The sequence below is a fragment of the Solanum dulcamara genome, chromosome 5 (assembly GCF_947179165.1).
Source record: "Solanum dulcamara chromosome 5, daSolDulc1.2, whole genome shotgun sequence".
Lineage (NCBI taxonomy): Eukaryota > Viridiplantae > Streptophyta > Magnoliopsida > Solanales > Solanaceae > Solanum > Solanum dulcamara.
Window position 1 is genome coordinate 59,374,781 of NC_077241.1, and position 15,104 is coordinate 59,389,884.

General features: G+C 34.5%; 1 long non-coding RNA gene across 4 annotated transcripts; it reads left to right on the forward strand.

The window, feature by feature from the left end:
• Nucleotides 1-281: 281 nt before the first annotated feature.
• Nucleotides 282-4,677, forward strand: LOC129889265 (uncharacterized). 4 transcript variants are annotated; one of them, XR_008766864.1, is made up of 3 exons: nt 282-707; nt 1,614-3,224; nt 3,313-3,545. It is a non-coding gene; the product is annotated as an uncharacterized LOC129889265 (long non-coding RNA). The 4 variants fall into 4 exon arrangements; XR_008766863.1 differs by having other exon boundaries at nt 1,614-2,805; nt 2,902-3,545; XR_008766862.1 differs by adding an exon at nt 4,229-4,677 and having other exon boundaries at nt 283-707; nt 1,614-3,432.
• Nucleotides 4,678-15,104: the final 10,427 nt, after the last annotated feature.

Consider the following 15,104-nt stretch of genomic DNA (forward strand, 5'->3'; position numbering starts at 1 on the left):
AAAGCCTTATTTAAGACCAACATTTAGGAATGAACTTATAATATTGTCTATTAAAGTATATCAATTGGGACGAGATTATATCCTGGTCCTTATTTGTTTAGTTTATTGTGAAGGGATTAAATCTGGTCCCTAAAGAATTTACTAACTGGTCCCAAATGATAATTGTAGGCTTTGAGCGAGAGATAGTTCCACCATATTTTATACTAAATAATATTAAAAAATGAAAACTTTATTTTCACTAAAATTTAGGCGCGACAATAAAAATAAAAATAGGCAAGAAAAGGATTTATTTTATTTTTTATTTTATGATATCTAGTCCCCCTATCTCTCAAAACCCTAAGAACATTTTCTCTCCATCTATGGTGTTCTACTACTAATATATCTTCATATAGGGTGTTCCATAGCCGTTTTCTTATAGATTTTCTCAATCAAAGTACCAATTTATTTCGCCAATCACTAATTTCTATATTTTCTTTTACTCCTAAGCTTTGTCCTTTGATAGTAAATTGTGAAATTGAGCCTTCCCTTCTTTTTTATCACACAGATTTTTTTCAGATGGTGCTGTTGACTTTGCTCTATAAATGAGCAAAATTACTCACTCTCTCTCACATTTTTTTATTCCTACTATTATGTTTGTGCAATTTCTTTTGTTTTGATTCTACTTTAATTTGGCTGGTTCTCAATTTCTGCCTGCATTTCTCTTTCTGGTGAGTTCATTTTGAAATATTTTTCTCCTATTAGCTTGGTGTATTAGTAATTTGGCACACACATACATCTGAAGTTGATGTTAGTTGAGTTTCAAGTCTTTGTGATGCGTGATTTGTTATCTTAATTTCTGGTCAATTTTTTGAAATTTTATTCTTTTTTTTAATTGGACGTAGTTATTGGTTATCAGATTTTATGGATATCTAGTAGTTTCTAGGTTTTTTTAATAGTTTCTTGATGGATTCACATAGATGTTAGTAATCAGATTTGCTCCCTCATATTCTGAGGTTGTTTGATAATATGGCCTTGATAGCAATCAGTTTGATAATATGGCCTTGATAGTAATCAGTTATTGGTTATCAGATTTTAGTAATCAAATCAACTGACCTTGCACAATCCATTTTCTTTTCTATTTTGATAGCTTGGTTTAATTTAATTATATGACTGAGGTGTTATGTTCACTTTAGTTTTGTGTGTTAAGCATGAATAAATGTTCCTTACTGTTCTATTTCAGTTATTTAAGCTTGAACTTATTAGTTCTTTACATTTTTAGATTCTCACTTAAGATATGAATTTTATTTAATTCATTGTTCATGTTTATATAAAATATCAACTTGACATTTCCATTTATGTTTAGTCTCCGTAACTTCATATTTTCTTTAAGTTTTGAACTTATTTTTGGTTGTCAATTGATTGAATAAACAGAGTTATCGAAATCCGTTTTTCTTGTATGAAGATCTTGTTAACAATTTTTCTTGTCTGATTAAGCAAACTGATTTCCAAAGAAGATAACATATTTGAGTTTTTTGTTTGATCACGGTCATTGAAAATGAATTTGACTTAAATTTTATATTTAGTTCCTCTTGAATTTAACTTAACAAATTGTTTTCTCATGCACTTTGGCACAGTCAAGCTTAAACTTGGTCGTGGAGATACAACTTTGTTAGCCAGCTAATTTGATAAAATTGCCCATTGGAACATGGTTGGTTTACAAGGTTCTTTATACTTCTAGTTGTTACATATCCTTTTAGTAACATAATATTCAAAAGCAATGGAACAAACCTTTAAACCTAAGGACCAACATATATGAATTGTATATAAACTTTTGCCTTTCTCAAAATAAATGAATAATATAGAAGTTGTTGCAGCACATGTCCTTTATCTTGTATCTACAATTTTTTTGTTTTTGTATTGTACCCTATTTTAAAATGCATTTAAGATATTTGACGACCACAATTTATTTATGTGGCGATTAGTAGTTTCTCTAGACCTACTAAAATGATATGTTAAATCAATCTTTTATTTCATTCAATTAATTGAGATTTAGCAGTTATATAAAATTATCGAATGTTTTACCAAATTGTTAATCTTCTTTTGTAAATATCCATTTTCGTGGAGTTTATATTCTTATCGTGAATTTCCATTTAATGTCAGCATGTTAGTAAGTCATCCACAAAGTCATTTCAATAAAACACATGATTGGTCTATTGTTTGGTTAATGGGATTGTGAAGTACTTCCTGAGTTCAAATTTTTGTGGCTTACTTCTCTTTAATTCAATCATCCCATCTAGCATTTTTAAGTCCACAAGATGCAAAGAGAATTTTGGTACATTCTACACATCTTTAGTTTAAAACCATAAGAATCGAATGTTCTCCTTATTTTCTTAAACTGCATGCTCAATCAAACTAAGTCACATAAAATGTAATGTAGGGAGTAGTTTGTGATATATCATCATTTGAGTTTTTGAGAAAAAAGAATCCTGGTGCTTAGACTTTTAAATTGCTGAGGAGATTGTCTCATGAAATGGAACCTATGAACACTGCTCTGCTATGTTTCTCAAACTCTTCAAAAATATTGTTCGGTGCATGTAAGATACTCTAAATATAATGTATTTTTTCAAGGATCCAACACGGGTGCGACAATATTTTTGGAGAGGCCGAGTAACATAGCTGGTCTAGTAGGTATTGTACTATCAACTTTGTGAAGACTTCCTCTATAGTGTGCTTTCAAGATGTGTTGTAATGAAATTTTCGGTGGTTGATATGTGCTTTCTGGTGGTTGTCATTGTTTTTACTTGAAGCCAATCACTTGGGACATTGGTAGGAACTTTGCTTTTACTTATTGCAGTGATCTTTTAATATTTACTAGAAGTTCTGTGTTATTTTTAATTACAGTCAGTACCGTTCTAATTGCAGGAGCTCTACTTTCTTATTTCTTAGAGCCAATTTATATTTTTTCTGTGACCATTGGACAATCCAATATAGCTTCTAAAACCTCCATTATTGAAGATGAAGTGATGAGAGCTAATCACGAGTGTATCTTACCATTGTCCAACAAGCTAATGGATCCATTTCAAGTGAACAAGGTTTCTGGAAATTTTTAGCCATGCTACTTCATGTTATCCTCACTGTTTGTATGTTACACTTTCCCTTTTGCCTTTGGTAGCCACTTGTCTTTGTTGTGCCAATTCCACCCAAGGAGTTTCAGCAATCTGAAACTGCTCTGACCATTTTAACATGTGGGTAGATCACATAATTTTCCTTTGTCTAGATGAATAATCTATTGGCACTGCTTTTATCGACTTCAAAGTGCGCTCTGATTTCAAGGTACTCCATATGCTGGAACAACTCTAGATAGCATGAAGTCATTCTTGGACTCACTAGTAGAAAATAGGGCACTTCTGCAAAGGGTGCTATGTCTCCTTCCACTGAGTCTTTTTTATGCAAGTAAGCTCATAATTTAGAAATAGATTTTAGAAACTTCTATAGCATTGTTAATGCTATGATTCTTCATTTTAGTTGGGTAAAAGTTTAAAAAATTTAATCTGATGCTTAGTTGCTATTGCCTTATCTTTTTTAGTTGTGATGCTATTGTCTTTTTATTATCACATTATTTTACTACCATATTGTGTTAAGGGGGTCACTATTGGGCTGGCTGAGCTAAACAATTGCGAGGTTATTAGGACTCCATAATAGGAGATTTTGATAGATGAATATCAGCCAACAACTTTGAGGTTGCTAAGACTTCACAGAGAAGATTTGTTTAATAAATCAAAAGCTAATAAGAGCTTTAGATACTTAATGGAGAAAACATTAATTTCCCCTCACCATTGTAAACTACATGTAAAATAAAATAATAACATAAAAAAGTGTTTATACATAGTAATTTTTGAATTCTTTTGATATCTCAATTTTATTATTATTGAAGCTTAACCAAGACATTCTTGATTTATTGTTGTGCAGTGTGGTAAATGTTTTTTTTTAAAAAATGGTACAAGGTTGAACAGATCATATTTACTTATAAATATGTCACTCCTTATGCTATGAAAGCTGGAAACCTTTTTGTATGCACATACCATTAGCTCAATAAAAATTGCAATATCTTAAAGACTTTGCATTCTACATAAAGCATTTGGAATAAAGATGCTTGTGTGTCATCTTGGTTATTAACACATAGCTATCTTGATTTTAAAATTAAATTCAGCAAATATTGGTCAATTGTTTATGTCCTTGATTATTACAGGTGCATTAAATTATTGGGCTTCATTAACACACTGCAAGCCTTGCAAACTCGATCAGTGTATTAGTTATTGTGAAGCCTTCGTAATCTGCCTGGACTTTGCCAATTGCTAGAAATTATACTAAGCAGAAATGAACTTTGCTCCACTCCTAGAAGGTTGGAATTTGTGTGAAGATTAGCTCTCCTCCATGAGCTTAACACAAACGGACCTAAAGTTGCTCAAGATAGTTGTTGGACTTGACACTTTTCAAACATATGAACTGCTAACTTCTTACTCTGAAACCCAAAGAGCCTAGGCAATTGGATAAGCCAACATGACATCATCAACAATAATATTATTTGATAGAATGTTAGTATTTTTATGTTTCTATGAAGTAGTTGTGCAAACAATGACGTGACTGATGTATTACGGTGTATATTTATATACATATAAATGAAAAAAGATTAAGGTATTCTCTATAGATATAGCATTTGATTTTACCATTTAGAATTGTATTATAATTTTTAAAATAGGGAATTTAGGAGCATGATATAAATAGTCTTTTAGGACCAGTAAACTGGTCCTTGAAAACTTTTAAACATCAATTGGTCTTATATGGAAGGACTAGATTTTAATGTTCATGAAATCTCTTTAATTAGAGACCAAAAATATGGTCCCTAAAACCACTTTAAGGACTATTTAACTACTTGCCGCAAAAACTATTTAAGGACCGGTTTTTGTATCTCGTCCTTAATGACCATTAGTGAAGGAGGCTATAGAGATGGTGTGGCGACCAGATTTTCTGGTCTCTATTGATCATTAGGGACAAAAATTCACTTTTAGGGACTAGTTTTTTTTCCTTTTTGAGCATTTTTCTTGTAGTGGATTGATATCTTGTATTGTTTTTCCTAATGATGTTAATGACTATATTTTCATGAAGTTATGCTGGGATAATGACTAAGCACCGAGAGGACTCTAAGGTGGGCTTCGATCGGGTATCCATAGTAGCTATCCAAGGAAATCTTAGTAGCAACCTTTAGTCCCTACTATGTTGCCCGCATAAGTTTAAAGTGTCAATATGACGTAGCTAGTCTGTCCAAAAATAGCAGAAAGTTAAAGAAAGTACCATCACAAAGTTTACCTTTGCAAAGTAGCATCTCCTCTTTTGGTATGGGAGTAAATCAAATTCCATGTTGTAGCTCGCATTGTCTTAAGTTTCGGTTAAGGTCCTATCCCACATTAAGGTAAATAAAAAGGTATAAAGTTCTCATGATGATGTTTTGATGCATTGACCATATAATTGTGATGTTTTAAGGCTTTAAAGGGTTTACTTATGTTTTAAGATATTTGTCATGCATCTGATGATTTATATTGATTATATCCTATATTCATTATTCATTCATATTTCTCGCATACTTAGTGCATTTCATGTATTAATGCATACTTTTATCTACATTATATGATAATGTAGGGACAGAAGATCATTGCGCACCTACTATTCATGAGTAGAGTTGAGCTTGTTACTTTCACTTGTACTGATTTCTCATGTTCTGAGGACATGATATTTTACCTTCCTTATGTCTTTATGAATTTTTTATCTATTATATTGGGTGAGTTAAGAGCTTGTCTTATGCCCTCATCTAGCTAGTAGATGTATGTTTGATGTCATGAAGTCTATATTGTGTTTTCATTTTGAGTTTGAGAGGCTTTTCAGGTCGAGATTTTATTCTTGCATCTATGTCTTATCTTTATTGCTTTACTTACCTTATGTATGATCATTAATGATACGCTAAGAGGCTTGGTTGGAGTCTTTCGGGATTCTTATAACTATGTTACACCTAGGGTCTAGCTTGGATCATGACAAACTTGGTATCAGAGCACAAGGTTTAAAGTGTCCTAAAGAGTCTAACATGTTGTGTCAAGTAGATTCTTGTTCATTGGTATGAAGCACGCCATATCTATTATTAGGAGGCTATGAGGCATTTTAGGAAACACGACACTTCTTTCCCCATTATTATGTCATAAGATAGAGTTTAAACCTCTAAGGATTCCTTCTAACTCGTATCCTACACATTTTCGAACATGTCTTATCAGGAAGAGAGTAGCCATAAGATCGATCAAGATAGTAACCTTTCTGCTCTAGTTAATCCACTTCAAGTGTTGGCATCTCTATTGTAGAGTTCCAAGATGCCATCTAGTTATTGGGTCGAGCTGTGACTGCTTCATTAAATTAGAAAATGGTAACTCATATGAACATGAGTATTATGAGAAGGAAATGGTCAAGCAAAAGGAATATTAGGAGGGGGAAAGACTTTAACCATTAGAAAATGTAAAAGGGGGAATCATCCAGTTCGCACTCGAAGAAGGGTGAAGGAAAGAAAACATCCTACCCCTTGTGCAACTGGTGTTGTAAGAATTATCTAGGGGAGTGTTTGCCTAGTGAAAAAGGTTGCTACAGTTGTGTCAAGAGTGGATATAAGAGGAGGGACTATCCAATGGCTTCTAAGAAGGGAAGGGAAATTTGCCAGCAGGTTGAGCCTAGTGATTCTTCAGGTTGCTCGAATTAGCAAGGTACTTCATCTAGTATGTTGAAAGTATTTGACTTTGAAGGTTTTGAATTATTATAAATCAGGTTCTACTCTATCATTGTTTACTTCTTATATTGCTATAAAATTCATTGTTAGTCCCAAGATCTTGTAATAGATTTTTTTGGTCTATACTCCTGTTGGTGATTAGGTTGTGTCTAAGAGAGTATCAAAATTGCCGAGTTTCAATTTTCATAAAATCACCTCAGTTGATCTTGTAGAACTTGATATGGACGATTTTGATATTATTCTTGAGATGGATTGGCTTCATGCATGTATGATTCTATATTTTAAAAGACCCATGCTGTCAAGTTCCAGTTTCCTAATGAGCCAATGAAAAGGTAGTAATTTCATGTTTAAAGGTATATTTATCTCATGCCTTAAAGCTCAAAAAATGATCTCTAAAGGTTGTATTTATGTAAGATCCCAACAGTTGGAAAGTTAAAAAAATAAGGATCAAAAGATAAACTTTTATAAAAATCTTAGTTTTGGCACCAAGTGGTCTTCATAGGGCCCACTACGGGCCGTGAAGGTCCACCATGGTCAAAACCCTATGCTTTGAGTACCGAGGTTGTGACCATAGGGGCCACCACGAGTTATAGTGCGGACTATGGTCTGTTATAGGCTCCGTGGTGAGGATCCTGAAACCCAACTCCTTTCACTAAATATTCCTTAGTTCAAGTCCCATGTCACGGAATGTACCACAACCATAGTGTCTTTTACGGTGTGTGGTGTATCCCGTGGTGGGCACCCTTTTTTCTTAAAATCTAAGTCCCACTTTAGGATGGGGAAAATGGCCCCTATTTACTTTCATAGGCCGTGGTGATGGGCTATTTTGGGTTTTGGATTCAGATTTAATGAGGGTTACTTTAGTCATTTCCTATGCTTTCATTAATGTACCATGATGGTTTTGTGACTTAAATTCCTATCTATTAACTAAATCAATTTCCAAAATCATAAAACCTTTTCTTCCAAGTTTTCTCTCAAGGTCTTCTTCTCTCTCAAGCAATTCAAGGGTTCTTCAAGGTCAATATTTCACTCTCTACAATTTTGGGCTCATTAAAGTCAAGGTATGTGGGATTCATCCATGGTTACCTTTCACCTATGGAGTCCCAACAATTCCTTCTCAATCCTCTTTCATTTTTTTAAATTAAAAGTCCAATTTTTCATGAGTTTTATTAGGCCTTCTCAATTATGATATGTTTTGATGTTAATAGCCTATTTATGCATAAATCACATCATATTGCATGTTTTCAAGTTGAATTTCAATGACCCAAGGTATATGTTAGTTTCAAATATGATTTATGAGTTATGATCATGATTTTCAAGCTATATTCTATGAAATATTTATGAATGAATTTAAAGATGTTTTATGCAAAGAAGATTATGAATGATAATTCCATGACTTTTCAAACATGTTTATGTAAGAGTGACTTAGGATCTTTAATGAGAAAGGTGACCTAACACTCTAATGATGTTTTTATGAAAAGAATTTATAATGATGGAGTTCCTACACCCACATTACATGCTAATGAATTAAATAAAAAGGGTGACTCAAGACCTTCATGGTGACTTAAGACCATAATAAAAAGGTGACTTGAGATCCATAATGAGTTATTCCTATGAATAAGTTTATGAAATATGATTGTGAAAAGCTTATGATTTATGGTTATAAATTTAAAATATATTTTGTGGGTTGATATACTTAGCACCGGGTGGACTTTGAGGTGAGGGCTCAACCTAAGTCCTAGTAGCAACCCTAGTCCCTTAAACTACATTGCCACTATAGGTTGCCTTTATGAGCTAGCTAATGTATCCAAATATAGCACACGTTCATGATATACAGAGTCTACCTTGGCTAGTAGCCTCCCCCTTCTTGATGTGGGGATCATCAAATTTTATGTTATAGCTCATATGGTCTTAATTTCGGTTATGGTTATCTCCCTCATATATAAATTATTATGATGATTATGAGATTCTTTTAATGCATTGATCAATGAGATAAATGTTTTAATAATTTTATGACTTTATATCTAAAGATATTGGTCTTGCATCCCATGATTCATATCGATTATTTCCTATGTTAATTTTTTATGCATCTTCTCACATACTTAGTGCATTTCATATACTTTTGCCTAAATTTTCTCATAATGTAGGGAATGAGATCACGTTCATCCTTCTCCCTCTCGTGGCTAGTTCTTTCTAGTAGCTTTTACTGTTGGTGAGTCCTCATTTTCCAAGGATGAGACATTTATTTTCTTATGAATTTATGACTTCTTTTATCTTTTATATTGGATAATCTAGGGATTTTCTTACGCCCCCATCTAGTAGTAGATGCATGTTAGATAGAAAAGAGTCTATGTTGGCATCTTATTCTCCTTTGTGACTTATGATCTATTTGAGATTTTGCTTTCGTATTATGGTTCAGTCATTATTTTCATTTACCTTATGTATGCTCATATATCTTATGCTAAGAGTCTTGGGTTGGAGTCCTCCATGATCTTAATCGTCGTGTTTCGACTAGGCCCTAGGTCGAGTCGTGACAATATATCATCTAGTCTGGATCAGAGATACTAATTACAAAGCTCCTACTCTTGAGTTAGTTTCAGTTGTTAATGAGTTTTCAAAAGCCCTAATGATCTCCTAGGTATTCCTCCCTAAAGAGAAATAGACTTCGGTATCGATCTTTTCCTCGGTACCTGACTTATATCTATTCCATCTTACCGGATGGCCTCAAGAATTGAAAGAGCTAATTGATCAGTTGAAGAATTTATTAGACAAAGGTTTCATTAGATCGAGTATCTCTCCATGGGGTGTCCGGTTCCCTTTTTAGGAAGAATGATGGTTCTCTCTGTATGTGTATTGACTATCGATAATTGAACAAGGTCACAATTAAGAATAAGTATCCTATTCCAAGGATTGATGACTTGTTTAATAAACTTTAAGGGGAAAGCTACTTTTCAAAGATTGATCTTCGATTAGGTTATAATCAACTCTGATTAAGGAAAAGTGACATTTTGAAGACGACTTTTAGAACTTGGTATGGTCACTTTGCAATTTTGGTTATGTCTTTTGGACTAACGAATGCTCATGCAGCTGTTATGGATTTGATGAACAGGGTGTTTAAAGAAATATTTGGATATGTTAGTAATTATGTCATCGATGATATTTTGGTTTACTCTCGAAGTGAGGAGGAGCATGCCGATCATTTGAGGATTATTGTAAGTTCTTAAGGACCACCACTTGTTTGCTAAGTTTAGAAAGTGTGAGTTTTTGTTTAGGTTAATTACTTTCCTTGGCCATATTGTCTCCAATGAAGGTATTATGGTTGATCCTACGAAGAATGAAGCGATTAAGAATTTTCCTAGACCATTGTATCCTTTTGATAGTTGGAGTTTCTTAGGCTTAACCAGTTATTATAGATGGTTTTTGGAAGGTCTCTCTTCCATTGCATCTTCCTTGACTTCTTTGACTCAAAAGAAGGTAAAATTCCAATGGCTGAGGCATTTTCTCTCTTAGAAGGGGATGGAAAATTTAGTCCAGTAGTTGGAGTAGTGGGGTAAGGAAACACTCGGCAAGTTTTTTTGTTGGGATTTCATTGGCTTTCTAAGTTTACCTATATCAGCTTGATGCTACTATAAGATTAAGTTAACTATCACACCGCATATTGTAACTATAATACTCTTTTAAAGTATTAAGTATGAAAGACGATAATGATAGAGTAGGACTTGTTCCCTGGATCTTGGAGGGAAGATAGGCCAAGATAGCCACAAAATCCCATGTTATGTCAGGAAATGTTGTACCATCTATCATATAGTTTACTGCTTAACAATAAGAGGGTTATTATGTTGGAATCTTATGAAGTTTTGATGGGACTCCTATATAGACGTGCATCTCATATTAACTTGTTGTAGTTGTGTTCTTGCTGATCTTGCATGACATATGGTTCCTAACCGCCTACATCAAACTTGAAAGCTATTAGGGTCTCTAATCTCTCCTAGTTGTATGCGCTGTCTTTCCGTGCTTCTACTCACTTCCTGTCTATTTGGCTCAAACTTACTTCCGCTCCGATGTTGACTTTACTGGAGGGTTTTGATGCGTACGTTGTGTATTGTGATGCTTCATGAGTTGGTATTGGTTGTGTTTTGATGCAAAATTTCAAGGTGATAGCTTATGCTTCTAGGCAACTAAAGGTGGACGAAAAGAACTATCTTACTCATGACCTGGAGGTAGCAGCAGTTGTGTTTGTTTTAAATATTTGAAGGCACTATATGTATGATTTCCATGTTGATGTATTCACAAATCGCAAGAGTTTATGTGTTCACTCAAAAGGATTTGAGAGCTATCCGACTCATGACTTGAGTTAGCTATGGTTTTGTTTGTTTTAAAGATGTGGAGGCACTATCTATATGGTGTCCATGTTGATGTATTCACTGATCATGAGAGTTTGCAATATGTGTTCACTCAAAAGGATTTTAATTTTTGCCAAAAAAGATGGCTTGAACTGTTGAACAACTATGACATGAGTGTGTTGTACCATTTGGGAAAAAACAAATATGGTTGTCGATGCTCTTAGTAGATTGTCCATGAATATTGTTTCGCATTTTGTGGATGAGAAGAAAGAGTTAGTTTGGGATTTTCATAGATTAGCTCATTTGAGTGTTGATTTCGAGGATGGTGGAGTTATTTTTTTAAATGGCTTTGAATTGTCTCTTGTGGCGGATGTAAAGGCCAAGCCAGATAGTGATCCTACCTTGGTAGATTTAAAGAAAATGGTTCAAGAAAAATCCATTAAGGCTTTCTCCTAAGGGAGAGATGGTGTTTTGCGATATCAAGGCCAATTATGTGTTTCCGATATTGATGTCTTCAGGGAAATGGTATTTTCCTAAGCTCATAGTTTGAGGTATTCTATTCATCTAGGTTCTACAAATATGTATTGGGGTTTGAGGGAAGTGTATTGGTGGAATGACATAAAAAGAAATATTATGGAGTTTGTGGCAAAATGTCCTAATTGTTAACAAGTGAAGGTTGAGCATCAATAAAGAGGGAGGTTTAGCTCAAGATATTGAGATTCCTACTTGGAAGTGGGAAGCCTTAATTATGGACTTCATTAAAGGTTTACCTAGTACCCGTAGGTAACATGATTCGATTTGGGTGGTTATTGACCAAATGACAAAGTCAGCTCATTTTCTTCCTGCTAAGACTTCCTATTAAGTTGAGGACTATGCCAGATCGTATATCCGAGAGTTAGTTAAGATTCATGGTGTTACACTATCTATTATTTCAGACTGAGGTACTCAGTTAAATCTAAGTTTTGGAGATATTTCCAAAAGGCTCTTGGTACTCAAGTGAAACTTAGTATAGTTTTTCACCCTCAGATGGATGGTAAGGCCAAGCGTACCATTCAGACTTTAGAGGACATATTGAGAGCTTATCTCATTGATTTTAAGGGCAATTGGGATGATCATTTTCCATTGATAGATTTTGCCTATAATCAGCATTCAGATGGCTTAATTTGAGGGCTTATATGCTAGGAGGTATAGGTCTCTATCGATTGGTGCAAAGTTGGTGAAGTTTCATTAATAGGACATGAGTTTGTGCATGAGGCTATGAAGAAGGTTATATTTATTAGAGAAAGATTGAAGACTGCCCAGAGTCAGTAAAAGTCTTTATTTAGATGGGAGGAGGAGGGAACTCAAATTTAAGGAAGTTTCTTGGTGATCCTAGCTCCATTGTTTCATTGGAAAACATTGGTGTGAATGAGAGTCTTTCATATGAGGAGGTACCGATTAAGACCCTAGACCATCATATTAGAAAGTTGAGAAACAAGGAAGTAGCTTCAGTTAAAGTATGATGGAGGAACAAGAGGTTGAAGGTGTTACATGGGAAGCAAAAGATGATATGATCTCATGATTTCCTCATTTCTCTCCTTCCATTCCTAGTTGAGGTATTGATTTCCATCTTGATTAACTCATTCAAAACCACGTGTTTCAATCATTCTCATATTTTCATATGCATTCATGTTCATGAAATGAGTTTTATAGTCATATTTTAGCTTAGGATTGAATATTCCATGTTTTAAAGCATTTTTGGATTATTTTGCATTCATGTTGGGTTGCTATGTCTCTTTCCTATTCCGTTCATGCTAGATTGGGTCCCATTCGAGGACTAATTTTCCTAAGGGGGAGATATTGTAAGACCCCGATAGTTGGAAAGTCGTAAAATGGAGTTCAAAGGAAGTTTCCAGAAAATCTTAGCTTTTGGCACCAGGTGGTCCTTCACGGAGCACTTCACAAGTTATGCTGATCTTCACGAGCTTTGGAGACCAACCGTGAAGATGTATTGAGAAATGGAAAATCTTAGAGAAAGGACCATAGATGGCTCCATGACCCATGGTGCTAACCACGAGCCGTGATGACATCCGTGAACCTAACTCTTTTGACTTCAATTTAGGGTGATTACCACGGAAAGGACCACGACCTGTGGTGGAAACCATGGACGTGGGGGCCTCCTTGGAAGTCACTTCCTCAAACCAAATTCAAGTCCATCACCATGGCCACCACCACGGGCCATGGTGGGTCCTCTGTGCAGGAGCCCAAACTCAGTTAAGGGTGTTTTGGTCCTTTACCTATGATCTCATTAATGAATGTGAATGGTCTTTAGGGGTCTATACTATCCTATTAACTACCTTATGACCTCCTAACAATCTCATTCTCACCCTAATACTCAAAGTCCAAAATCTTCTATCTAAGGTTTCCTCTCAAGATTCTTCTTCTTCTTCAAGAAATTCAAGGGGATATTCAAGGTCAAGGCTTTGGGGCTTCTAAAGCTGAAGGTATATGAGAATTCATCCATGGGCTGTTTCACCCTTGGAATCCCATGATTTCTCTAAAAATCCCTTATGAATTCTTATTCTAAAAACCCTTAATTACATGAAGTTGCATTGGGTCTTCTTACTTATGATTATTAATTAAAGTATGCGTAATTCACATCATATTGCATGATTTCATGATGAATTTCAAAGAACCATGCCATATGCTAGTTTCAAGTATGTTTTCAATGAATCATGATTATGAATTTAATAGGATTTCAATGAATATTTTATGAATGCTTATCAAAGCTTATGAATGACTCATGAAAAATTATGAATGATGTTCCAAGCAAGAGGTTATGGTGTTATAAGGTAGTTCTCACATAATCATATTAAAGAGGTGATAAAGTACTTCTCACCAACTCATGGATTCTTATAAATCTATCATATTAATGAGCTATTCCTATGATTTTCTTATGATGAGGATTGATGTGTTTTATTGTCTATCCTAATAATATTAATGACTATGTTTTCATGAAGTTCTGTTGGGATAAGGACTAAGCACCGAGAGGACTCTAAGGTGGGGTTCAGTCGGGTAGCCATAGTAGTTACCCAAGAAAATTCTAGTAGCAATCTCTATTCCCTAGCTATGTTGCCCACATCGGTTTAAAGTGCCAATATGACATAGCTAGTAGATCTACAAATAGCACTAAGTTAGAGGAAGTACCATCACAGAGTCTACCGTGGCAAAGTAGCCTTTCCTTTCTCGATGTGGTAGTAAATGAGATTCTATGTTATAGCTCGCATGGTCTTAAGTGTCGATTAAGGTTCTATCCCACATCAAGGTAAATGAAAAGGTATAAAGTTCTCATGATGATGTTTTGATGCATTGACCATATAATTATGATGTTTTAAGGATTTAAAGATTTTACTCATGTTTTAAGATATTGATCATGCATATGATGATTTATATGGATTATGTCTTATATTCTTCTTTCACGCATACTTCTCACATACTTGTGCATTTTATTTACTAACACTTCTACCTATATTGTACCATAATGTAGGGATGGACGATCATCGCACACTTCCTATTTGTGAGTACAACTGAGCTTGATACTTTCACTTATGGTGAGTCCTCATGTTCCGAGGACGGGACATTTTACTTTTTTTATTCCTTTATAAATTTTCTATCTCTTATATTGGATGAGCTCGGAGCTGGTCTTATGCCCCCATCTAGCTAGTAGAGGCATGTTTGATGTTAAGGAATCCATGTTGTCTTTTCATTTTGAGTTTCATACTTATTCTCTTGTATTGTGGCTTTTCATGTTGAGATTTTATTCCCGCATCTATGTCTTAGCTTCATTTCTTTACTTACCTTATGTATGTTCATCAATGATATGCTTAGAGGCATGGTTAGGGTTCGGGTCCCTCAAGATTCTAATCGTTGCGTCTCACCTAGGGTCTAGCTTGGGACGTGACATTATATAAATGCACTTCTCA